The sequence below is a fragment of the Hordeum vulgare genome, chromosome 5H (assembly GCF_904849725.1).
Source record: "Hordeum vulgare subsp. vulgare chromosome 5H, MorexV3_pseudomolecules_assembly, whole genome shotgun sequence".
Classification (NCBI taxonomy): domain Eukaryota; kingdom Viridiplantae; phylum Streptophyta; class Magnoliopsida; order Poales; family Poaceae; genus Hordeum; species Hordeum vulgare.
In genome coordinates this window covers 430,914,650-430,940,429 of record NC_058522.1, presented here as the reverse complement: position 1 = coordinate 430,940,429, position 25,780 = coordinate 430,914,650, and positions in this window count along the sequence as shown.

The following is a 25,780-nucleotide window of genomic DNA, read 5'->3' as shown; positions in this document are numbered from 1 at the left end:
TCAAATGAATAGCCCCTTTTGCTATTTATTCCACATTGTTAAATCCCTAGAATATTCATTTCAACTCCAAATCCAGTGAAACCACTTCCTAAATATTTCTAAATTCATTCTCCGTTAAATGGGTGCCTTCACTCATTTTTAACAGAATGATTTCTGTTGGCTCCTTCAATAATCACCTATTGCTCCTTTCACCTATTCAAAAATCCTTGATGATTCAAATCTCCTGTGAGAAGCTTCAGGTATTTTTCTTATGATCAGAGAGGTCCAAGAAAAATAAAACTTCTATATATAGAACAATTTTACTCTGCTTGCTATATGGCTTACTATGGTTGTTTCCGACGATAGTTGACGGTAGACGAAGTATTCGGAGTTGGAGCGGAAGACCTCGAAGACCCCGACGACTTACGTGAGCAAGGCAAGCAGCCCTTTTGACCATGACTGAAGCATATGAATTGATGCATGCTAGAATAGCAAGTACTTTCCGTTGCATGTGATTATAATGTCGGTTCATCATTGGTGTGATGGTACCGAAGGCTTCTTCAAAGCACTTGCATGATGGTGATGTTATACATATGGCTCCTCAGAGCACAAGCATGATGAGCTTGACCCTACCATCTATGAGGATCATGCTACTGTCATGTTGACTAGTAGAGTTAGGAAACCATTGCATTGAGCTTGACCCTACCCCTTGAGTGTCATGCTAATACCATGTTGACAGATAGAAGCATGTTATCATGAGCATGATGATGAGTTAAATCAAAGAGTTTATGAAAACCCCGTCGGGTGCCACTAATGCCCGAGGGTGATGATGAGTTGGTGGTCACTTTTGGTGATGTCATGCACCGGTGTTTTGTGTGAGTATGGTTTCGGAAATGGGATTAGATTTATGATGTGTCGACCGTCCCAACCTTACCAGTACGACCATGATACCCCTTTATGGGATGGGGCTTTGTTGATTACTCTGGTCGGTACTAGCAAAGAGCCACATTACTAGTGGCGGGAGTGATTGTCGTCGCTCTCGTGATGGGGTCGTGCCAGGTAGGACGACTATGCCATTATTATGAGTTCCGGGCACACCGTTGGTCCCCGCATGGTTGATATTGTCTAGAGTTAGTGCTCGTAAGACGTACAACATGTGGGATGGGTACCAATCGAGTGGACCTCTTTGTCTAGTATCGTAAGGGGAAAGATGATGATCGGGTACTTACCTCGGGTATATGTGATATACCGCGATTTGTGGATCACACGGAAGTTTCCCAGATCTCGTGGGTCCAACGTACTACCTCTGCAGAGTGCTAAACTATTCGAATAGCCGTGTCCACGGTCAAGGACAGTTGGGTAATCCTGCTTAAACTATGTCCTGATGTTTCCTCATAAACCAAGTGTGTGTGAGTGGGTGTGTTTGGTGTTAAAAAGGTGTTGTTATAATAATAATAATATGACCAAGTTTGGTGACTTGGCATATAGGGTAAACCCGGATCGTTTAACCCTCAGCTGATACATTGAGGTTATGACAAGTTTGATGACTTGGCATGTAGGGTGAACTCGGATGGTTCAGCCCTTAGCAGATATGTTGATATCTTTAACCTGTTCTTCAAGAGTAATTCTTTAACTTGATGCATATTCATGATCATTCCACCCAGATGAGTTATATTGTCATACTTCACTTTCATTGTTCATATCATGGGATGTTTGCGAGTACATTAAAAGTACTCATTGGCTTGCCACTGGTTATTTCATTGACCAGGTGTGAAAGACAGGATATGGTGAAGATTAACTCGGTGACGTCCATGCGAGCTAGGATGTTTCCCGGTCAGAACGCATGTAGGTTAAGGCTGATGGCATGGGTTCACGCTTTCAACCAATAATTCCGCTATTGGTCCTGTTTGGTGTGTTGGCCTATAAGGCCCTATATATGTAAGACTTGACCGAAGTGGTCATTTATTGTATCAAACGGTATGTATGGATGTAAGATTCTTTTATTCGGTATCTGTGTTCGGTGAGCATTGATCTCTGGGATCACTGAGCACGGCGATTCTCGACTAGTAAGTGGGGTCCCCACAAAAACCATATAAGGTGCCTATGTTTGAACCGTGCGACTTGGCAACGTTGGTCCTCTTTGGCGGTTTATCAAAGCCCAGTTTTGAAGCAAGTGCAACGTGGCCACTTACGCTCTTTGACAATGATAGCATCCATGTTTGGGCGACTTATAGAACAATAAAGACTCACGCTTTCAAAAGCTGAAACGGTAAAGGACCCCGAAATTCGTGGGTGCCGGCTTTATTGCTTTCATAAATCATGGATTACAAAAAACTTGATAAAAGAAAGAGAAGGAGCTCATGGATCTAAGTATAGTAAGGCCGCAGATGGGCTATGTTCCAGGGGTGAGTCATCTCAACCTCCGTAGTTGGCCGATCAGGGCGAAGATCCATCAAATAGTATGAGCCATTCCGAAGATTCTTGCTGACGACAAACGGTCCCTCCCATGGAGGTGATAGCTTGTGCATACCGGTATGATCTTGAATCAAACGGAGCACTAATTCGCCTTCTTGGAAAGCTCGGCTCTTGACACGGCGGCTATGATAATGGCATAAGTCATGTTGGTAAATGGCTGACCGTGACGTAGCCAAGTCACGTTCCTCCTCCAAGGCGTCCAGCGAGTCTTGTCGTGCTGACTCGTTGTCTTGCTCCACGTAAGCGGCGACTCGCGGGGAATCATGTTTGATGTCACTTGGTAACACTGCCTCCGCCCCGTAGACCAGAAAGAAAGGAGTAAAACCCGTGGAGCGGTTTGGAGTCGTCCTGATACTCCACAGAACTGATGGCAACTCCTCGACCCAACATCCTGGCATGCGTTCCAAAGGTACCATGAGCCGAGGCTTAATCCCTCGTAATATTTCCTGATTCGCTCTCTCTGCCTGTCCATTAGACTGGGGATGCGCAACCGCGGAAACATCAAGTCGGATTTGCTCTCGTGAGCAGAACTCTTGCATTGCACCTTTGGATAGGTTAGTACCATTGTCTGTAATGATACTGTGTGGATATCCGAACCGGAAAATTAGTTTCTTCAAGAACTTGGCGGCCGTATCAGCGTCACAACTGCTAACAGGTTCTGTTTCCACCCATTTGGTAAATTTGTCAACCGCCACCAATAGATGAGTCTTTTTATTAGAGGACATTTTGAAAGGGCCGACCATATCGAGCCCCCAGACTGCAAACGGCCAAGTGATTGGTATCATCCGCAATTCCTGAGCCGGTACATGCATCTGACATCCAAACTTTTGGCAGACATCACATCAACGGACGATCTCCTCCGCGTCTGCATGAGCCCTCAACCAATAAAACCCATGTCTGAAGGCTTTAGAAACCAAGGATCGGGATCCAGCATGATGACCACAGTCGCCCGCATGAATCTCATTGAGGATCATACATCCTTCCTTAGAAGAAACGCATCTTTGAAATACCCCTCAGGTGCTTCGTTTGTGTAACTCGCCGTTGCGTATGACCATAGATTTGCACCGGCGGACAACTTGGCGAGCTAGCAGCTCGTCGGCAGGTAACTCGCCTCTGGTGAGATACGCCATGTAGGGAATCGCCGAGTCCGGAGTAGCATGAAGAGCCGCCACGAGTTGAGATTCGGGGTCTGGTACCGCCAGATCTTACTCCGAAGGCAATTTTACTGAAGGGTTATATATATATCCAAAAAGACATTGGGAGGAACCGGCTTACGCTGCGAACCAAGGCGGGAAAGAGCGTCCGCTGCTTCGTTAAGCTGTCGATCGATGTGATCCACTTGATAGCCATTGAAATGACCCGCCACATCTGACACAGCCCGTCTGTAGGCCGCCATCAGAGGGTCTCGTGAATCTCAGGTGCCAGAAACCTGCTGAGCCACCAGATCAAAATCACCCAAGCATCTCACTCTCGTGAGGTTCATCTCCTTGGCGAGTCGCAAACCATGGAGTAGAGCTTCGTATTCTGCTGCATTGTTAGTACATGGGAACATGAGTCAGAGGACATAGCAAAACTTGTCACCGTGAGGCGAAGTTATCACCACGCCAGCCCCCGAGCCTTCCAACTGTCTGGACCCGTCAAAATAGATGGTCCAATATGTAAGATCTGGTCTTTCCTCAGGGATTTGTAACTCGGTCCAATCATTGATGAAGTCCGCGAGCGCTTGAGACTTGATAGCTGTCCGAGGCGTATACCGCACGTGATGGGGACCAAGCTTGATGGCCCATTTGGCAATCCGTCCATTGGCCTCTCGGTTCTGTATGATGTCGTCGAGGGGGCGGAGCTGACGACCATGATCGGGTGTTCCTGAAAGTAATGTTTCAACTTTCGACTCGCCATGAATAGCCCAAAAACCAAATTTTGCCAATGCGGGTAACGTTGCTTGGAGAGGGTAAGGATCTCGCTGATGAAGTACACCGGTCTTTGGACGGGGTATTCCTTCCCCTCCTCCTTTCGCTCAACAACTATTGCCACGCTGATTGCTTTAGAATTGGCCGCAATGTACAGGAGATAGGTTCTTTGTCTGTCGGAGCAACCAGCACTGGCGGGTTAGCTAATTGCCGCTTTAAGGCTTCGAAGGCGTCGTTGGCCTCATTTGTCCACACGAAACGATCAGTTTTCTTGAGTAGCTGGTAGAGAGGGATGGCCTTCACCCCAAGGCGACTTATGAAACGGCTCAAGGCCGCGATTCGACCCGCCATGCGCTGTACTTGGTTAACGTTGGTTGGTTTCCCAAGCAAAGTAATTGCTTCAATCTTCTCCGGGTTGGCCTCGATTCCTTGTTCTGACACCAAGAAACCCAATAGCTTCCCCGCGGGGACACCAAATACGCACTTGGTGGGGTTAAGCCTCATCTAGTAAACAAAAAGGTTGTCGAATGTTTCTTTGAGATCCTCCAAAAGCGACTCCTTGCGGTGAGATCTGACCACGATGTCGTCCACGTAAGTGTGGACTTTACGGCCTATCTGGGTGTGTAAGCAGTTTTGGATGCAGCGCTTGTAAGTCGCCCCCGCGCTCTTAAGCCCAAACGGCATGGACACGTAACAGAAAGCTTCGAACGGGGTTATGAAGGGTGTCTTCTCCTGATCCGCCACCGCCATTTTATCTAGTGGTATCCTGAATAAGCATCCAAGAAACACAGACATTCGCAACCCACCGTTGAATGTATAATCTGATCAATGCGGGGAAGGGTGAACGGATCCTTCGGGCAGGCTCTATTAAGGTCCGTGTAGTCAATGCACATGCGGAAAGTGCCATTCTTCTTGAGTACTAGGACCGGGTTAGCCAGCCATTCTGGGTGAAAAACCTCGATGATGAACCCAGTGGCAAGGAGCCGGGCTACTTCTTCTCCAATTGCCTTACGGCGCTCTTCGTAAAACCTGCGGAGGTATTGTCGTACCGGCTTGACTTTGGGGTCAGTATTGAGATGGTGCTCAACGAATTCTCTCGGCACACCCGGCATGTCAGAAGGTTTCCATGCAAAGATGTCTCGATTCTCATGGATGAATTCGATGAGCGCGCTTTCCTATTTGGGGTCAAGACCCGTCCCAATAGTGAACTGCTTGGTGGAGTCGCCCGGCGTAAAATCAATGACCTTCGTGTCGTCCGCTGGTTTGAACTTGAGGGGCAGCTCGGAATCGATAGTTGGCCTTTTGAGCGGCGTCTTGTCTGCCGGGTCGACGTGGGATTGGTGAAACTTAAGCTCCTCGGCCGCGCAAGCTGACTCGGCATAAGCCGCATCTCCTTCTTCGCACTCTTGGGCTATTTTCCTGTCACCATCGACGGTGATGGGACCCTTGGGTCCAGGCATCTTGAGCTTGAGATAAACATAGCACGGGCGGGCCATGAACTTGGCGTAAGCTGGTCGTCCAAACAGCGCGTGGTAGGGGCTCTTGATTTTGACTACCTCGAACAAGAGAGACTCGCTCCTGTAGTTCGATTCCGTGCCAAAAGCCACATTAAGCTTGACCCGCCCAATGGGGTACGCTGACTTACCAGGCCCAATACCGTGAAAAACCGTGGATGATGGTATCAGGTCCTTCTCGAGGAGATTCATTCGCCGGAAAGTGTCGAAATATAGGATGTTGATGCTGCTGCCCCCGTCCATAAGGACTTTGGAGAGGGTGTATCCTCCGACTTGGGGAGCCACGACCAGGGCTAAGTCACCAGGGTTGTCGACTCGGGGTGGATGATCTTCCCGGCTCCATGTTATGGTTTGCTCTGACCAGTGAAGGTACCGAGGGAGCGCTGGCTCAGCTACAAAAGTTCTCTGCTTTACCTTGTGGTCCCGTTTACAAGTGTTGGTGGTGAACACGTGGTACTGCCCATTGTTCAACTGTTTGGGGTTATTTTGGAACCCGCCTCGGTCCTCATGCCGCTGGGGTCTCCTTGCGGGGGGGGGGGGAGTTGTTGGAATATTCCCGGTGGGTGGTACTGCTGATTATGAACTTGATATTGACGGCATTGTCCTGCGACCCGCCCTGTGGTCCTTGGTTGGGGAAACCCCCGAATGTGGCCTGTCGTGACCCGGATGCGTCGGGCTGTTCCTGCACTGGCCCTGCTCACCGCCTTGACTTCTTTTGAGCGCCTCGGCCCGGAACTCTTGCATCACATAGCAATCCTCCCATGAGTGAGTCGTCGGTCTATCAGCCGTGGCGTGCTGCGGGCACGGGCATTTAAGCATCTCATGGTAGTTACGCGGTTTCTTCCCACTGAAGCCCTGCTTCTTCTGACGCGGGTTTGCATTGCCAGTATTAGTATTAGCAACAAATTCCATAGGACCTTCCTGTTGCCGCTTCTTGCCATGCCCGCCATGGTGGTTATTGCCCCGGTTCTGAAATTGGGATTGGCCTTTTTGTAACTCGCCCTTGCGGGTAACTCCAATCTTGTCGTCGCCCACTCCAGGATCCTTGGTGTCATCTGACTCAGCGTACTTCGCAAGGGCGTCCATCAGATCGCCCATGTCGTGTACCTTTCGCTTAACTCTCCCTAGTTTCAGCACCATAGGCTCGTAATGGCAATTTTTCTCCAAGATCAACACCGCCTGAGCCGCCGAAATACCTTTCGACGAATGAATGACTTTCGCAACTCGCCGGGTCCAGGGGTGGGCCGACTCATCCGTCCGCTGAACGCAGTGCTGTAAGTCGACGATAGTCATCGGGCGCTTGCAAGTCCCTCTAAAGTTCTTGATGAAGCGCTCCTTCAGTTCCGCCCATGTGTCGATGGAGTTGGGCGGCAGGTTTTTCAACCAAGTGCTTGCCGTCCCTTCGAGCATCATGGTGAAGTATTTCGCGCAGACCGCCTCGCTAACGTCAAGCATATCCATCGCGAGTTCATAGCTTCCGATCCATGACCCGGGCTCGAGATCTGGCGAGTAGTTGGGAACCTTCCTGGGCCCTTTGAAGTCCTTCGGCATGCGTTCGTTGCGCAAAGCCGGCGCGAGACATGATACTCCAATGTGTTTGCCCCCACCGTCCAGGGGCGCGGGCGACGGTGGTATGTAGGCCGGGTAGGCCTGACCCACCAAGGCAGTTGGCTCCAAGTGCCGCGCGGCCCGCGCTGCGTCCACAATATCCTGGGCTCGTGTGTCGGGCATCCCAAGCAGATCGTGTTGGGGGAGCCGCCACGGCCCGCTAGTTACTGCGGGGAAATCCTCGTGGCTAATTCATGTGTGACTCACCTGAGGCGTAGAGTGGAGCCGATCAAGGCTATGGGAATACTGCGCGTGCTGAACCACAACCGTTTTCAGCATCTCGATGGCGTTTCTAGCTTCTATCTCGGCCGGGGTGTTTCCGTAAATCGGAAGAGACTCCAGGTGGCGGGTCGCCGCGAGCACGTTGTCGACGGGGTTTGAGAAGTGACCCCGCGGCGTCTGGAATTGTGTCGCATGGGCGTCCATGGATTGAACCGCCTCCACACTCATTGGACCGCACACATTAGTATGTATGACCTCCAACAAGTCACTTGCACGCTCCATTGTTCCGGAGAACGGAGTCTTAGTCATCTTGCCCATGAGGCATGGTTCGCATGTGTCAAGTGATTCGAAATCAAGTAACTCCAAAAGCCCATCAGCATGGAGTTTCTTCATGCGCTTTACACCAATATGACCTAAGCGACAGTGCCACAAAAAGGTGTCGCTACCATTGTTAAGTCTACATCTTTTGGTCTCAATGTTATGTATATGTGTGTCATCACAATCAAGATTCAATATGAACAAACCCCTCACATTGGGTGCATGACCATAAAAGAAATTACTCATAAAAATAGAAGAACCATTATTCTTTGACGTAAAGGAGTAAACGTCTCGCAATAAACAAGATCCAGATATAATGTTCATGCTTAACGTAGGCACTAAATAACAATTATTTAAGTTAATAACTAATCCTGATGGTAACTGAAGTGAGACTGTGCCGACGGCGATTGCATCAACCTTGGAACCATTTCCCACGCGCATCGTCACTTCATCCTTCGCCAGCCTTCATTTATTCCGCAGTTCCTGCTTCGAGTTGCAAATATGAGCAACAGAACCGGTATCAAATACCCAGGCACTACTACGAGAGTTGGTTAAGTACACATCAATAACATGTATATCACATATACCTGGTTTGGCGTTGGCCACCTTCTTATCAGCCAAATACTTGTCGCAGTTGCGCTTGGAATGACCCAACCCCTTGCAATAATAGCACTCAGTTTCCGGCTTAGGTCTAGCCTTGGGTTTCTTCGTTGGAGGAGAAACAGCTTTGCCTCTCTTCTTCGAGTTACCCTTCTTGCCTTTGCCGCTTTTCTTAAAACCAATGGTCTTTTTCATCATCAACACTTGATGTTCTTTCCGGAGTTCTGACTCTACGACTTTCAGCATCGCTAATAACTCGCTGGGTGACTTATTCATTCCTTGCATGTTATAGTTCAACACAAAGCTCTTGTAGCTAGGTGGCAGTGATTGAAGAATTCTGCCAGTGATAGCCTCTTGCGGGAGTTTAATCCCTAGCTCAGCTAGACGGTTTGAGCACGCACACATTTTGAGCACATGTTCACTGACACACGAATTCTCCTCCATTTTGCAAGCATAGAATTTATCGGAGGTCTCATAGCTCTCGATCCGGGCATGCTTCTGAAAGATAAACTTCAACTCCTGGAACATCTCATATGCTCCATGACGTTCAAACCGTCGTTGAAGTCTCGGTTCTAAGCCATACAAGACTGCACATTGAACTACTGAGTAGTCCTCCTTACGTGCTTGCCAAGCGTTCAAAACATCTTGATCAGACGTAGCGGGTGGTTCATCTCCTACCGCTGCATCAAGGACATAATTCTTCTTCCCAGCTTGTAGGATGAGCCTTAGACTATGTTCAAGACAATTAGAGTTTAGCTAATCAAATTACTAATAAACTCCCACTCAAATAGACATCCCTCTAGTTACTTGAGTGTGGCATGATCCAAATTCACTAACTCAAGTCCGATCATCACGTGAGTTGAGTGCAGTTTCAGTGGTAAACATCTCTATGTTAATCATATCAACTATACGATTCATGCTCGACCTTTCGGTCTCATGTGTTCTGAGGCCATGTCTGCACATGCTAGGCTCGTCAAGTTTAACCTGAGTGTTCCGCGTGTGCAACTGTTTTGCACCCGTTGTATGTGAACGTTGAGTCTATCACACCCGATCATCACGTGGTGTCTCGAAACGACGAACTATCGGAATGGTGCACAGTCGGGGAGAACACAATATTATCTTGAAATTCAGTGAGGGATCACCTTATAATTCTACCGTCATTCTAAGCAAAATAAGGTGCATAAAAGGATTAACATCACATGCAATTCATAAGTGACATGATATGGCCATGATCTTGTGCTTCTTGATCTCCATCACCAAAGCACTGGCATGATCTTCATCGTCACCGACTCCACACCATGATCTCCATCATCGTGCCGCTATCAAGGTTGTCATGCTATCTATGCTATTACTACTAAAGCTACAACCTAGCAATATAGTAAATGCATCTGCAAACACAAACGTTAGTTTAAAGACAACCCTATGGCTCCTGCTGGTTGCCATACCATCAACGTGAAAGTCGATATCTTACTATTACAACATGATCATCTCATACATCCAATATATCACATCATGTCTTTGGCCATATCATATCACATGCATACCCTGCAAAAAAACAAGTTAGACGTCCTCTAATTTGTTGTTGCATGTGTTTACGTGGCTGCTATGGGTATCTAGTATGATTGCATCTTACTTACGCAAAACCACAACGAAGATGTGCAAATTGCTATTTAACCTCTCTCCAAGGACCGCCTCGGTCAAATCCAATTCAACTAAAGTTGAAGAAACAGGCACCCGACAGTCATCTTTATGCAACAAGTTGCATGTTAGTCGATGAAGCCAGTCTCTTGTAAGCATACGAGTAATGTTGGTTCGGGCCGCTTCAATCCAACAATACCACCGAATCGAGAAAGGACTAAGGAGGGAAGCAAATCGAACATCAACGCCCACAAAAACTTTTGTGTTCTACTCGAGATTACATCTATGCATGAACCTAGCTCTGATACCACTGTTGGGGAACGTTGCATGAGAAACAAAAAAATTCCTACACACGAAGACCTGTCATGGTGATGTTCATCCACGAGAGGGAGATCGGATCCACATACCCTTGTAGATCTCTAAGCGGCAAGCGTTAAGAAACGCGGTTGATGTAGTTGAACAGCTTCGTGATTCAAATCATCGTCGTCCCACGATCCGTTCCGATCTAGGCCGAACGACGGCACCTCCGTGTTCAGCACACGTACAACTCGATGACGATCTCCGCCTTCTTGATCCAGCAAGAGAGACGGGAAAGTAGATGAGTTCTCCAGTAGTGTGACGGTATTCCTGTGATGGTGATGATCTATTCATGCAGGGCTCCGGCCGAGCTCCGCAGAAAACCGATCTAGAGGAAGAACTACGAAGTACACGTTTAGGGTTGCACGTGGCAAAGTTCTGTCTCGAAAACCCTAAAACCTCTAGTATATATAGGAGGAGGGGAGGGCTAGCCTTGGGTCTCAAGAGATCCCCTAGGGCGTCGGCCGAGTGGAGGAGGAGGGGACTCCAACTCCAATTCGGTTTGGGGAAGGAGGAGTCCCCTCCTTCCTTCCCACCTCCCTTCTCTTTTTTTCTCCTTTGTTTTTTCTTTTAGCCGACATAGCCCTATTGGGCCGGCCTCACCATCCCACCAAGGGGTGGTGCGCCACCCATGGGCTATTGGGCTCTCTCCCGGGTGGGTGGCCCCCTCACGGTAAAAACCCGGAACCCATTCGTCACTCCCGGCACACTGCCGGTAATGCCTGAAATCTTTCCGGAGGCCAAATGAAACAATCCTATATATCAATCTTCGTTTTTTGACAATTCCAGAAACCCTCATGACGTCTGTGATCTCATCCAGGACTCCGAACAACCTTCGGTCACCAACACCTATAACTCAACCATACCAAAACGTCACTGAACCTTGAGTGTGCAGACCCTGCGGGTTCGCGAACTATGCACACATGACCTGAGACACTCCCCGATCAATATCCAATAGCTGGACCTGGATGTCCATATTGGATCCTACATATTCTACGAAGATATTATCGGTTGACCCTCTGTGCCAAGGATTCATATAATCCCGTATACCATTCCCTTTGTCCTTCAGTATGTTACTTGCCCGAGATTTGATCGTCGGTATCCCTATACCTATTTCAATCTCGTTACCGGCAAGTCTCTTTACTCGTTCCGTAATACAAGATCCCGTGACTAACACTTTATACACATTGCTTGCAAGGCTTATATGTGATGTTGTATTACCGAGTGGGCCCCGAGATACCTCTCTGTCACACGGAGTGACAAATCCCAATCATGATCCATGCTAACTCAACGGACACCTTCGGAGATACCTGTAGAGTACCTTTATAGTCACCCAGTAACGTTGCGACGTTTGATACACACAAGGTATTCCTCTGGTGTCAGTGAGTTACATGATGTCATGGTCATAGGAATGAATACTTGACACGGAAAAACAATAGCAACAAAATTACACGATCACATGCTACGTTCATAGTTTGGGTCTTGTCCATCACGTCATTCTCCCAATGATGTGATCCAGCCATCAAGTGACAACACTTGCATATGGTCAGAAAACCTTAATCATCCTTGATCAGCTGGCTAGTCAACTACAGGCTTACTAGGGACATTGTTTTGTCTATATATCCACACATGCATTTATGTTTTCATTCAATACAATTATAGCATGGATAATAAACAATTATCTTGAAATAGGAAACATAATAATAACTATTTTATCATTGCCTCTAGGGCATATTTCCAACACCGGCCACCCATGTGTTCCCCGGGACAGGAAGTGGGGGGCCGGACCAGTTCCCCTTCTTTGCCGTCTACTTCTTCTACGGGCTTTTCCCACCATTTTCTGAGTTCTTCGTCGACCACATGCACACCTACGGCTTCTGCCTCCTCGACTTTACACCGAACGCGGTGACGTGCATGTCCATCTTTGCGCACCTCTCCGAGAACTTTGTCGGGATCACTCCCAACACAGCTCTCTTCCACCACTACTTCACTCCTTGCATCCAGGGCGGGAAGGCCCTTTCAGGCTCCATCGCCTGGGTCCCAAGGACTGTGTGCCTAGGACCTCCAAGATTGGGTACCAGAGAGAGGGTTGGAGCGATCTGTCCCCTGACAATGATAAGTTGACCATCGCCACCACCAGGATTCCGCATCTCAGGGTCGCGGGGTTGACGATGGACATGGTGGCCGCTGATTTCATCCGCAGGCGCATCGCCTCCTCCAGTACAGGGGAGGGAGGCCGGCTTCGGCTTTGTATACGCAACGGATGTCATGCGGCTGCGACCGAGGGTGGACAACAATCTGACGGCCATGGAACATGGGTACTTCTGCCAGAAGTTGTTCAGTTCTGAGCTGAGGACCTGGCTGCCGTGGGGGGTCTTTCCGTTGTGCAATAGCTCGGCCCTGAGCAGTCTCACGGCGATGATGCCGGATTGTGATGCTCATGGCATGGATGCAACCTGGCTAGAGCTCGCGGTGGAGGTAGTCTTGTCTTTCTTCGACGGATTGTCGGAGGTCTCCATTCGAGAGGAAACTGGCCTTATTTGCGAGACCACCACCGAGGAAGAAGCGTACATCGCCAGCCGGGTGGAGGTGCATACCCTCGCCCTCGAGGTTGGTGATGTGGGCTTCCACGGTGGGGAAACATCTGGTGAAGAGATGCCGCCGCAAGCGGAGTTTGCCAAGGGGGTCAGCAGCTCGGATGCTGGTGGATCAGGCGGTCCCGCCGCTGGGGAGCCCAGCGGCTCGGCTGTCGGGGGCGCCTAGAGGAACTGGTGCCTGTCACCGGGGCGCAGGAGGAGGAGGAGGATACGGAGGAGCGCTCGGTTCGCCAGAACCCCAAGCGAGTGCTCCGCTGAGTCGGCACTAATATCCCGGTCGGCCAAAACCCACCTATCGCACCCGCCAAATGTCCGAGGGTCCCCCTCGATGAGCACCAGCGTAGAGGTGGATTATGATATCTGGACTCTGAGGTCGGAGGAGGAGGAGGACGACGAGTAAGAATTCATACTTGCTTGGTGCTTTTACTGATTTGACGTTGTCGTTCACCCGCAGGGACACGAAGACGCTAGCCCAAAGGTTGGCGAAGAGGGCCAGGGTGTCAGCCACCGGCGAGCTGCCGGTGGGAGCAGGCACATCGGTTGGTGGGATGCCCCCGACAAGCTCCGGGCGGCCAGCCGATGGCGATCCCTTGGTGGATGCTACTGCATCGGTCGGTGATGGCCCCCCGGCACGCGCCGTGGAGCCAACCAGTGAAAACCCCTTGGCGGACGTTCCGGAGGCTTCGCCGGTGCCTCCGACCACTCCCGTGGCCAGCCCCTGGCAAAGCCCCCAGCGTGCGTCGCCGGAGCCTCCCGAGTTCGAGGACAAGACCCTAGCAACGGACGTTGCCGGGGAGGGGACAACTACCATCCATCAACAGGAGGAAGGTGAGCGTCTGTCCAGGAGCATCCGCAAGTTGGGTCTTGGTTTCTCTTCTTGATTAATCCGTCAGATCTTGATTATTCCTCTTCTCTTTCTATCCCACAAATCCTTCTCCCGCGGAGGAGACGGATGTTGATGCCGTGGTTACGGAGACTGCCCGTGAAGCGACAAATGAAGCCTCCGACACCATAGCACGCGAGGTCGCCTATGTGGAGCGGGAGCAGGAGCAGGATGTCCAGGAGCCTGCAAAGGGGTCCGTCGAGGGCCCGGAGGCGCGTCCTGACGACTCTTCGCTTGCCGGGGGCAAGAAGACTACCAGGGGCAGTGAATCCCAGCCTGTTGGAGGAGAGGCAGGTAGCGGTCAGCCTCCCAAGCCCCAGGATATCCCGGGTAGCGCGTACCTCCATGTCGGTGAGGAGACATTCGTCGTCCCACCAGGGGCGGAGCAATCGAGGATCTTCCTGGAGGGGGAGAGCGTCGATGCGGAGCTTCCCGCCAGCGTTGGCCCCGACCTCTCGGTGGGGTTGGAAGCCAGCGGTGGGAAGCTCAGCAAGGAGCAGCTCTTCCAGTCCATGAGGGACCACGTCGGCCAGCTCCAAGCATTGTATCGCGCCAGGAGGGAGAAACTGGCCTCAATTGAGGTGGTCATCAAGGCGAAGGAGGAGGCGTTTGAGAAGCGTTTCGAGGAAACGGGGGCTCACTTCAACGAGGCCTACAAGGTGCTGCAGGACGAGCGCGAGAAGCTGAAGGCCGAGGACCAAGCGCTCAACCTTCGGTCGGATGATGTCCAGAAGGAGGAGGAAGAGTCTCGGCGTCGAATCTCAGCCGAGGAAGCCCGCCTCACCAACATCGCGATCGGCCTAGAAAGCCATGAGGAGGAGCTTGCCGTTCGCGAGCGCGCGCTCAGCGAGTGGCTCCGTGCCAAGGACGAGGAGGTCAAGAAACCGGTGGCACAGCATACTCAGGAGCTGGCAGACCGGTTCAGGAGTGACCTCGATGCTCAGGCTTCAGAACATGCTAGCACGCTCCAGGATGTCACCGACCGAGCGTCCGCCGCCGGAATCGTCAAGGATGGGCACACCGGGATGGTGAAAGATCTCGAGGGAGAGCTCGATGGCCTCCGTGACGAGGTAGCGGCACTCTCTTCTACGAGGGACAAGGCCCTTGCCAGCTTGAGGGATGTTGGGGCTGCTGCGGCTGACAAGGCCACCCAGCTTTGTAGCGCACACGCCTCCCTGGTCGCCTTGCAAAACAAATTGGCTCCTATGGAGGAGGCACTTAAGGAGGGTGCAGCCCGGTAGGAGGATTTGACTAGGAGGCTCCAGCTTGCAGTGGAACAGCTCAATGCCGCCCCGCCAACCATAACGGGTACGTGGAGACCGTCAAGTAGTGGACGGAGCGCCTTGTTAACGCTGCATCCACTATTGCCGATCAGCTGGCCACCATGGATCTCCAAGGCCCTGGCTATTCCCCTTCTCCAGGAGCTCCTCTGAGCATCAACTTGGCTTTGTTCTTCGAGAGTCTGACCAACGCCCTGAAGCGTCTCCAGACTGGCGAGGCGATGTGGCTGGCGAGCGAGGCCCGACGGCTATGCCGGAACATCCTCCTCAAGGTGCTCACCAAGCTGGCGTACAGGAACCCCGATCTCAACCTCTCCATGGTACGCATGCCGAAGGACGTGGACCCTAAGCCTTTTGAGGAGAAGGTCATGTCAATCGTTGACAGGATAGACCGAGTTAAGAGAGTGCAAGGTTCACGTTGGGACTAGCCCCCGTGCCGCTTGTTACTGCAATCTGTACTTTAAACATAATTATTGTTATTTGCGGTATACTTAGTGCTTCGCTTGAGAGAGCAGTGTTTTTCTTCCTCCACATCCCCTTTCTCTCTTCTTTTTTATATATCATGGTCCACCTTTGTGTGTTTGCCGGGGAATCGTTGGCGCAATCGGCCTTGTCACGAGCACCTTGGGGGCTATACCTTGCCGGAGTCGTCACTACCGACAGGGTGTTTATCTCCCTTCCGGGCTTTGCCATGGGTCGTCGAGCACGCTTTTTACAAAAGGGGTGTGCCGGACTAGCCACCTCGGTTGTTGAGCGCGCTTCGAGACGATGTCTAGAAGACTTATGACAATGATCCCCAGCGCACAGGTTTTTCCACGTGAGAGAATCGAGGATGCTTAGAGAGGAGAGGGATGTACTTACCCAACAACTTACTCAAAGTGTTTGCAACTTATCTGCCGACTGTGTTTACTTTTTCGGCCTCAAGTGGATTATCTTGGCTATTGCTACTATTGTGGGCGTCCCCACTATCTTCCCCCCGGCAAACTTGTGCGCGGGGTTGTACCTGTCTTTCAAGAGAAAGACGAAAGGGGAAAAATATCTATCAGGGCTATGGTCCCCTTCTTAGTTTATGCGTTTCACAAAATCATAGATGCATGCATGTTTTCTATCATGAGAATCTATATGATCTTGCGGAACGCTATGCTTTATTTGAGTGCGCTCAGGGTCTTCACCTGGCTTTGTACAAAGGATTACATGCAACTTCTGCAAGACTTGTACAAAAGGTGGTCGTCGGTCAGCCCGGCAACCTCTCCCTACGGGTAGAACTTTCGAAGATGCTCAATGTTCCAGGAGTTGCTCACCGATAAGCCATCTTTGGTCTCCAGGCGGATAGCGCCGGGCCTGGTGACTCGCACTACCCGATATGCGCCTTCCCACTTCGGCGTCAACTTGTTTGTATTCTTGGCCGACTGAACATGCCGAAGAACAAGGTCGCCTTCCTCAAGACTTCTGGCTCGTACCTTGTGGCTATGATAGAGGCGCAAGGCTTGTTGATAGCAAGAGGCTCGCACAGCCGCCTGAATCCGGCTCTCCTCGAGGAGCACTGTGTCGTGTGGATGAAATTGTTCTTGCTCAAGCTCATCATAAGTGAGCACCGGAGGTGACCATGAATGAGTTCCATGGGAAGAACTGCTTCTGCCCAGTAGACCAGGGAGAAGGGTGTCTGGCTGGTGGCTAGATTTGGTGTCGTTCTGATCGACCAAAGAATTGCCGGCAGTTCATCAATCCAGTGTTTTCCAAGCTTGTGCACCTTGTCAAAAGTCCCGGTCTTGAGCCCGCGCAGTACCTCGGCATTTACTCTTTCGGCTTGACCGTTGCTCCTTGGGCGACGGAAGCAAAGCATATTTTGCAGCCGAGGTCCTGGGCGTATTGCATGAAGATGTGGCTCGTGAACTGGGTGTCGTTGTCGGTGATGACCCTGTTCGGGATGCCCAAGCGACAGACTATCCCCTTGAAGAACTTGAAGGCTGATTGCGCTGTCACCTTTCTCACTAGCTCCACTTCTGGCCACTTTGTGAACTTGTCGATTGCGACGTACAAGTAATCAAAGCCCTCGGCGGCACGGGGGAAGGGCTCGAGAATATCGAGCCCCCAGACCGAGAATGCCCATGAGAGAGGGATCGTTTGGAGAGCCTGTGCTCGTTGATGAAGCTTTATTGAATGGAACTGGCGCGCTTCACACTTAGTTACTAGTGCAGTTGCATCCTGGATGGCTGTGGGCTAAAAGTAACCTTGTCGGAACGCCTTGCCGGCAAGGGCCCTCGACCCTATGTGGGATCCACATATTCCTCCATGTATTTCGGCCAATAGCTCCAGTCCTTCCTCATGGGGAATGCACTTCAGCTTCACGTTGTTCAGTCGTCTTCTGTAGAGGGCGTCATCTACGAATTGGTACATGCTTGACCAGCGGGCTACTTTTTCTGCTTCTTCGGGTTCTTCAGGCAATTCCCCATTCTGGAGGTATCGGACTATGTGTTGCACCCATGCCGGAGCGTGGGGCTCGGCAGCAAGGACTAGTTGCATGTCTTCTGTCGGGGTGGGATCCCCCCGGCAAGCTTTGTTTCTGGTCCGGCAACTTCTTCCGCGGTGAGGTTCTTGCCAGGGCTCCTTGGCAGGTCTGCCGGGAAGTACTTGCTAGAGTTAAGCTTCTTCCTTTTGTCTGGCTTGGTTGATGGTGCCACGGAGGGTTGAGTGAGTCGTAGCACGAAAGTTCTTGGTTCCACAGGAAGTTTAAGTGCTCACGCTTTGACAGGTCATCTGCAATGGTGTTTTCAGCACGGGGTACGTGCTCCATCTATAGATCGTCAAAGCGTTCCTCCAACTTCCTCACCTCCTCCACGTAGGTTTCCATCAATGGGCTCCAATAGTCTTTGTTGACTTGCCGGATGACAAGCTGGGAGTCACCTCTGATGATGAGCTTCTGAATTCCAAGATCCATCGCGATCCTGAGTCCGGCAAGCAGCCCTTCATACTCTGCGCTGTTGTTGGTTGAATTCTCCCGGGGGAAATACATCTGGATCACATACTTGACATGCTCTCAAGTAGGTGCGACTAGCAGCACGCCAGCCCCGGCGCCCTAGAGGGAAACGCTCCATCGAAGTACATGACCCATTACTAGTCTGATTCCTTCCCCGGGAGGGTTGATTCTGGTATTTCTTCGTCTGGCGACGGGGTGCATTCTGCAATGAACTCCGCCAAGGCCCTGCTCTGTATGGTCGAGGTGCTCTCGAACTTGAGCTGAAGCTGGACAACTCCAACGCCCACTCCACTATCCTTCCAGTTGCTCGGGGTTTCGCAGAACCCTTTGCAGTGGGAAGCGAGTGACGACGGTAATCTCATGTGCTTGGAAGTAGTGGTGCAACTTTATTGAGGCCATGAGGACGCCAAAAAGCAACTTCTGCACTCCGGAATATCTTGTTCTCGCCCCTTGTATGAGGGAGCTGACGAAATAGACTGGGTGTTGCGCCAAAGGCCCGCCGGTTAGCCAGGATTTCTCTTGGTTGCCCCCCGATTCCGTAGGGGGCCTGATACGTCTCCAACGTATCTATAATTTTTGATGGTTCCATGCTATTATCTTGTAAACTTTGGATGTTTTGTATGCATTTTATATCTTTTTTGGGACTAACCTATTAACTCAGTGCCAAGTGCCAGTTCCTGTTTTTTCCGTGTTTTTGACCCTTTTCGGAGAAGAATATTAAACGAGTCCAAACGGAATAAAATCTTCGGAATGATTTTTTCTGTAACAGAAGATACGCAGGGAACTTGAGAACCAAGGAAAAGGACCCCGGGGGAGGCCACAAGCCCCCTAGGCGCGGCCTGGGGGGCGCGCCTACCAGGCTTGTGTGCCCCCCGTCGCTCCTTTGCCCAAATTCCCCAAAAATCTGAAACCACCAGAGAGAGCCACGAAAATACTTTTCCGCCGCCGCAAGCTTCTGTCTCCGCAAGATCCCATCTGGGGACCATTCTAGTGCCCTGCCGAAGGGGGATTCGGACACGGAGGGCTTCTTCATCAACACCATTGCCTCTTCGATGATGCGTCAGTAGTTCACCACAGACCTTCGGGTCCATAGCTAGTAGCTAGATGGCTTCTTCTCTCTCTTGGATCTTCAATACAAAGTTCTCCATGATCTTCATGGAGATCTATCCGATGTAATCTTCTTTTGCGGTGTGTTTGTCGAGATCTGATGAATTGTGGATTCATGATCAGATTATCTATGAATATTATTTGAGTTTCCTCTGATCTCTTATATGCATGATTTCGTATCCTTGTAATTCTCTTCGAGTTGTGGGTTTCGTTTGGCCAACTTGATCTATAATTCTTGCAATGGGAGAAGTGCTTGGTTTTGGGTTCACACCGTGCGGTGTCCTCACCCAGTGACAGAAGGGGTAGCAAGGCACGCATCGTGTTGTTGCCATCAAGGGTAAAAATATGGGGTTTATATCTATTGCATGAATTTATCCCTCTACATCATGTCATCTTGCTTAAGGCGTTACTCTGTTTGTTATGAACTCAATACACTAGATGCATGTTGGATAGCGGTCGATGTGCAGAGTAATAGTAGTAGATGCAGATAGTATCGGTCTACTTGGCTCGGACGTGATGCCTATACGTATGATCATTGCCTTAGATATCATCAGGACTTTGTGCGGTTCTATCAATTGCTCGACAGTAATTCGTTCACCCACCGTAATACTTGCTATCATGAGAGAAGCCTCTAGTGAACACTATGGCCCCCGGGTCTACTTCACATCATATTTTCAGCTCTACACTTTTACTTTGTTGCACTTTCCACCTTCAGATCTCACCTTGCAATTAATCGTGAAGGGATTGACAACCCCTTTATAGCGTTGGGTACAAGTTTGTTTGTTTTTGTGTAGGTACATTGGTGACTTGCCTTGATACTCCTACTGGATTGATACCTTGGTTCTCAAACTGAGGGAAATACTTACTGCTACTGTGCTGCATCACCCTTTCCTCTTCAAGGGAAAAACCAATGTAAGCTCAAGAGGTAGCAAGAACAATTTCTGGCGCCGTTGTCGGGGAGTATCAAGTCAAGAATAGTCTTCCTTCAACGTGTCAATTTCTGGCACCGGGGACTATTCTAAGTGAAGCTTATCCAAGTAACTATCGCAAACTCATCTCTTGCACTTACTTTTTTCTGCATTTTGCCTCTCGTTTTCCTCTCCCCCACTTCTGAAAAACAAAAATTCCAAAAATATTTGCCTTTTTCGTTCGCCCTTTTCTTTCGCTTGCTTTCTGTTCGCTTGTGTGCTTGCCTGCTTGCTGAAGTCACCATGACTGAAAACACCAAATTGTGTGACTTCTCGAATACTAATAGTAATGATTTTATTAGTACTCCGATTGCTCCCGCCACTAGTGCGGAATCATATGAAATCAATGCTGCTTTGCTGAAGCTTGTTATGAAAGATCAATTTTTTGGCCTTCCTAGAGAAGATGATGCATCCCATCTTAATACCTTCATTGAGTTATGCAATATGCAAAAGAAGAAAGATGTGGATAATGATGTGATTAAATTGAAGCTACTTCCGTTCTCATTACGAGATCGAGCAAAAACTTGGTTTTCATCTTTGCCCAAAGTATTGATTCTTGGAACAAGTGTAAAGATGCTTATATATCCAAGTATTTTCCACCGGCTAGGATTATCTCTCTCCGTAATGATATCATGAATTTTAAGCAACTAGATCATGAACATGTTGCACAATCTTGGATTATAAATTGTCCCGCTCATTGCTTGAGTCTTTGGATGATTATACAAATCTTCTATGCTGGTTTGAATTTTGCTTCTAGAAATATCTTGGATTCCGCCTCCGGTGGAACTTTCATGGAAATCACATTAGGAGAAGCTACAAAACTCCTAGACAATATCATGTCAAACTATTCTCAATGGAACACTGAAAGGTCACCTACTAGTAAAAAAGTGCATGCTATAGAAGAAATTAACTCTTTGAGTGCTAAGATGGATGAGTTAATGAAATTGTTTGCTAGTAAAGGTGCTCCTCTAGATCCAAATGATATGCCTTTGTCTTCCTTGATTGAGAATAGCAATGAGAGCTTGGATGTTAATTTTGTTGGTAGGAATAATTTTGGCAACAACAATGCTTTTAGAGGTAAATTTATTCCTAGGCCTTTTCCTAGCAATCCCTCTAATAACTTTGGAAATTCCTACAACAATGCTCATGGAAATTACAATAAATTACCCTCTGATCTTGAGATTAATATTAAAGAGTTTATCAACTCGCAAAAGATTTTCAATGCGTCCATAGAAGCAAAACTGCTCAAAATAGATGACTTGGCTAGGACCGTTGATAGAATATATCTTGATATTGATGCTTTGAAATTGATATGTTCTCCTCCCAAGATTAATATGGATGAAACTTTGAAAGCTATGTGTGTTTCCATGAATGAGAGTAAAGAAAGAACCGCCCAAATTCGTGCTAGACATGAATGGCTTAAAAGGGCGTGTTCTCCTGATGAGAATCACGAAGATCTTAAAGTGCTTGGTGTGACTCCCATTGAATCCTTGTTTTCTAATGTCAAACCTAATGATGACAGGGCTGGATATGAATCCACTTTGGTTGAGAAACGCCCCAATGATTCGAAGTCTATCTATCTTGATGCTAAAAGCACTGAAAGTGGAGTAGGGGATATCAAAACTTTGAGTAGTAATGAAATTACTACTTTGGATTTCAAGGAATTCAATTATGATAGTTTCTCTTTGATTGAATGTATTTCCTTGATGCAATCCATGCTAAATTCTCCACATGCTTATAGCAAAAACAAGGCTTTTACCGATCATATCATTGATGCTATGATGAAATCTCTTGAAGAGAAACTTGAGTTGGAAGTTTCTATTCCTAGAAAACTTCATGATGAGTGAGATGCTACTATCAAAATCAAGATTAAAAACTATGAATGCAATGCTTTGTGTGATTTGGGTGCTAGTGTTTCCGCTATTCCAAAGTCTTTATGTGATGTTCTAGGCTTCAACGAGATTGATCAGTGCTCTGTTAATTTGCATCTTGCGGATTCTACTGTTAATAAACCTATGGGAAGGATCAATGATGTTCTTATTATTGCAAATAGGAACTATGTACCCGTGGATTTCATTGTGCTTGATTGCAATCCGACATATCCCATCATTCTTGGTAGACCTTTCCTTATGACTATTGGTGCTATCATCGATATGAAGGAAGGGAATATTAGATTTCAGTTTCCATTAAAGAAGGGCATGGAACACTTTCCTAGAAAGAAAATAAGATTGCCTTATGAATCCATGATGAGGGCTACTTATGGTTTGATAACCAAAGACGACGATACTTGATTCTATCGTCTTATGCCTATCTAAGGGCGTTAAACAATAGCGCCTGTTGGGAGGCAACCCAATGAATTTATCTTTGATTTTTTGCTTTCTGTTTTTTTGTGTCCACACCATCATAATTCTGTTATGATTGTGTTTTTTGTGTTCCTTTTTGTGTTTGTGCCAAGTAAAACCTTTATGACTAGTTTTGGTGATGGTTGTTCGATCTTGGTGAAAAAGACAGAAACTTTGCGCTCACGAAATTATTTTTAATTCCTATCCAGAAACAGATTTTGAGTTGATTATTTTTGCTGCTGGTTGATATGCCAATTGCCCTAACTTACATAAGTTTTCAGAATTTTTGAGATACCAGAAGTATACGAAGTATACAGATTGCTACAGACTGGTCTATTTTTGACAGATTCTGTTTTTGTTGTGTTGATTGCTTATTTTGATGAAACTATGGATAGTATCGGGGGGTACTAGGCATGGAAAAGTGAGAATACAGTAATATAACACCAATATAAATAGAAATCAAGTTTTCTACAGTATCTAAAGAGGTGGTGGTTTGTTTTCTTATGCTAATGATATCACGAGTTTCTGTTTAAGTTTTGTGTTGGGAAGTTTTCAAGTTTTGGGTGATGTTCTCATGGACAATGGGATAAATAGTGAAAAGAGCTCAAGATTGGGGATGCCCAAGGCATCCCAAGCCAAATTCAAGTACACCAAAAAGCCTAAGCTTGGGGATGCCCGGGGAAGGCATCCCCTCTTTCGTCTTCAATCCATCGGTAACGTTACTTGGAGCTATATTCTTATTCACCACATGATATGTGTTTTGCTTGGAGTGTCGTGTATTATAGGAGTATTTTATTTTTGCTGTGTCACAATCATACTTTCTGCACACCTTTTTGAGAGAGACATGCACTCATCGTGAATTTGCTAGAATACTCATTGAGCTTCACTTATATCTTTTTGAGTTAGGCAATTTAGCTGGCATGTGCTTCACTTATATCTTTTTAGCTAGATAACTTTGCTCTAGTGCTTCACTTAAATCTTTTTAGAGCACGGCGGTGTCATATTTTGGAGAAATAATAACTCTCGATCTTCACTTCTATATTTTTGAGAGTGCTCTCTCTGAGTAACTTGGTAATTGGCTTGTGCTATGAAAGTAGTCCTAAAGATGATAGGCATCCAAAGAGGATATAAGAAAAACTTCCATATTCATGTGCATCGATTAGTAAAGAGAAGTTTGATTCCTCTCAATTAGTTTTGAGATATGGATTTGGTAATATTATAGTTATGTTAGTAAGGTGTTGTGAATCTAGAAATACGTGTGTTGAAGTTAGTGATTCCCGTAGCATGCACGTATGGTGAACCGCTATGTTAGGAAGTCAGAACATAATTGATTTATTGATTGTCATCCTTTGTGTTGCGGTCGGGATCGCATGATGGTTAACACCTACCAACCCTTCCCCTAGGAGTATGTGTTTAGCACTTTGTTTCGATTACTAATAAAACTTTTGCAATAAGTATATGAGTTCTTCATGACTAATGTGAGTCCATGGTATAGATGCACTTTCACCTTCCACCATTGCTAGCCTCTCTAGTACCGCACAACTTTTGCCGGTGCACAAACCCACCATATACCTTCCTCAAAACAGCCACCATACCTACCTATTATGGCATTTTCATAGCCATTCCGAGATATATTGCCATGCAACTCCCACCGTTCCATCTCATGACTTGTGCCGTCACTTTCATATTGCCATTGCATGATCGTAAGATAGATAGCGAGATGTTTCAACGTCATACGCTAAGCTAGATCGTTGCACATCTCGGTACACTGCCGGAGGCATTTTTCTTTAGAGTCATCATTGCTCTAAGTATTGAGCTATGAGTAAATAAAAGTGTGATGATCATCATTATTAGATAATTATCCCATGTGAGGAAATAAAAAAAAGGCCAAAGATGCCCACCAAAAAAAGAGAAAAAAAAGAGGCCAAAGAGCCCAAAAAAAGAGAGAGAAAAAGAGAGAAGGGACAATGCTACTATCTTTTTCCACACTTGTGCTTCACAATAGCACCATGTTCTTCATGATAGAGAGTCTCTCGTTTTGACACTTCCATATACTAGTGGGAATTTTCATTATATAACTTGGCTTGTATATTCCAATGATGGGCTTCCTCAAAATTGCCCTAGGTTTTCGTGAGTAAGCAAGTTGGATGCACACCCACTAGTTTTCCTTTTGAGCTTTCACACACTTATAGCTCTAAGTGCATCCGTAGCATGGTAATCCCTACTCATTCACATTGATATCTATTGATGGGCATCTCAATAGCCCTTTGATACGCCGAGTCAATGTGACCATCTCCTCCTTTTTTCCTCAAAACCTCCACCACACTCTATTCCACCCATAGTGCTATATCCATGGCTCACGCTCATGTATTGCGTGAGAGTTGAAAAAGTTTGAGAAAGTAAGAGTGTGAAAACAATTACTTGGCCAATACCGGGGTTGTGCATGATTTAAATTCGTTGTGTGGGGATGATGGAGCATAGCCAGACTATATGATTTTGTAGGGATAACTTTCTTTGGCTTTGTTATTTCAAAAGTTCATGATTACTTTGCTAGTATGCTTGAAGTATTATTGTTTTCATGTCAATAGTAAACTATTGTTTTGAATCTTACGGATCTGAACATTCATGTCACAAGAAATAAATTACAAAGGACAAATATGTTAGGTAGCATTCCACATCAAAAATTCAGTCTTTATCACTTCCCTACTCGAGGACAAGCAGGAGTTAAGCTTGGGGATGCTTGATACGTCTCCAACGTATCTATAATTTTTTATGGTTCCATGCTATTATCTTGTCAACTTTGGATGTTTTGTATGCATTTCATATCTTTTTTGGGACTAACCTATTAACTCAGTGCCAAGTGCCAGTTCTTGTTTTTTCCGTGTTTTTGACCCTTTTCACAGAAGAATATTAAACGGAGTCCAAACGGAATAAAATCTTCAGAATGATTTTTTTCGTAACAGAAGATACGCACGGAACTTGAGAACAAAGGCAAAGGACCCGGG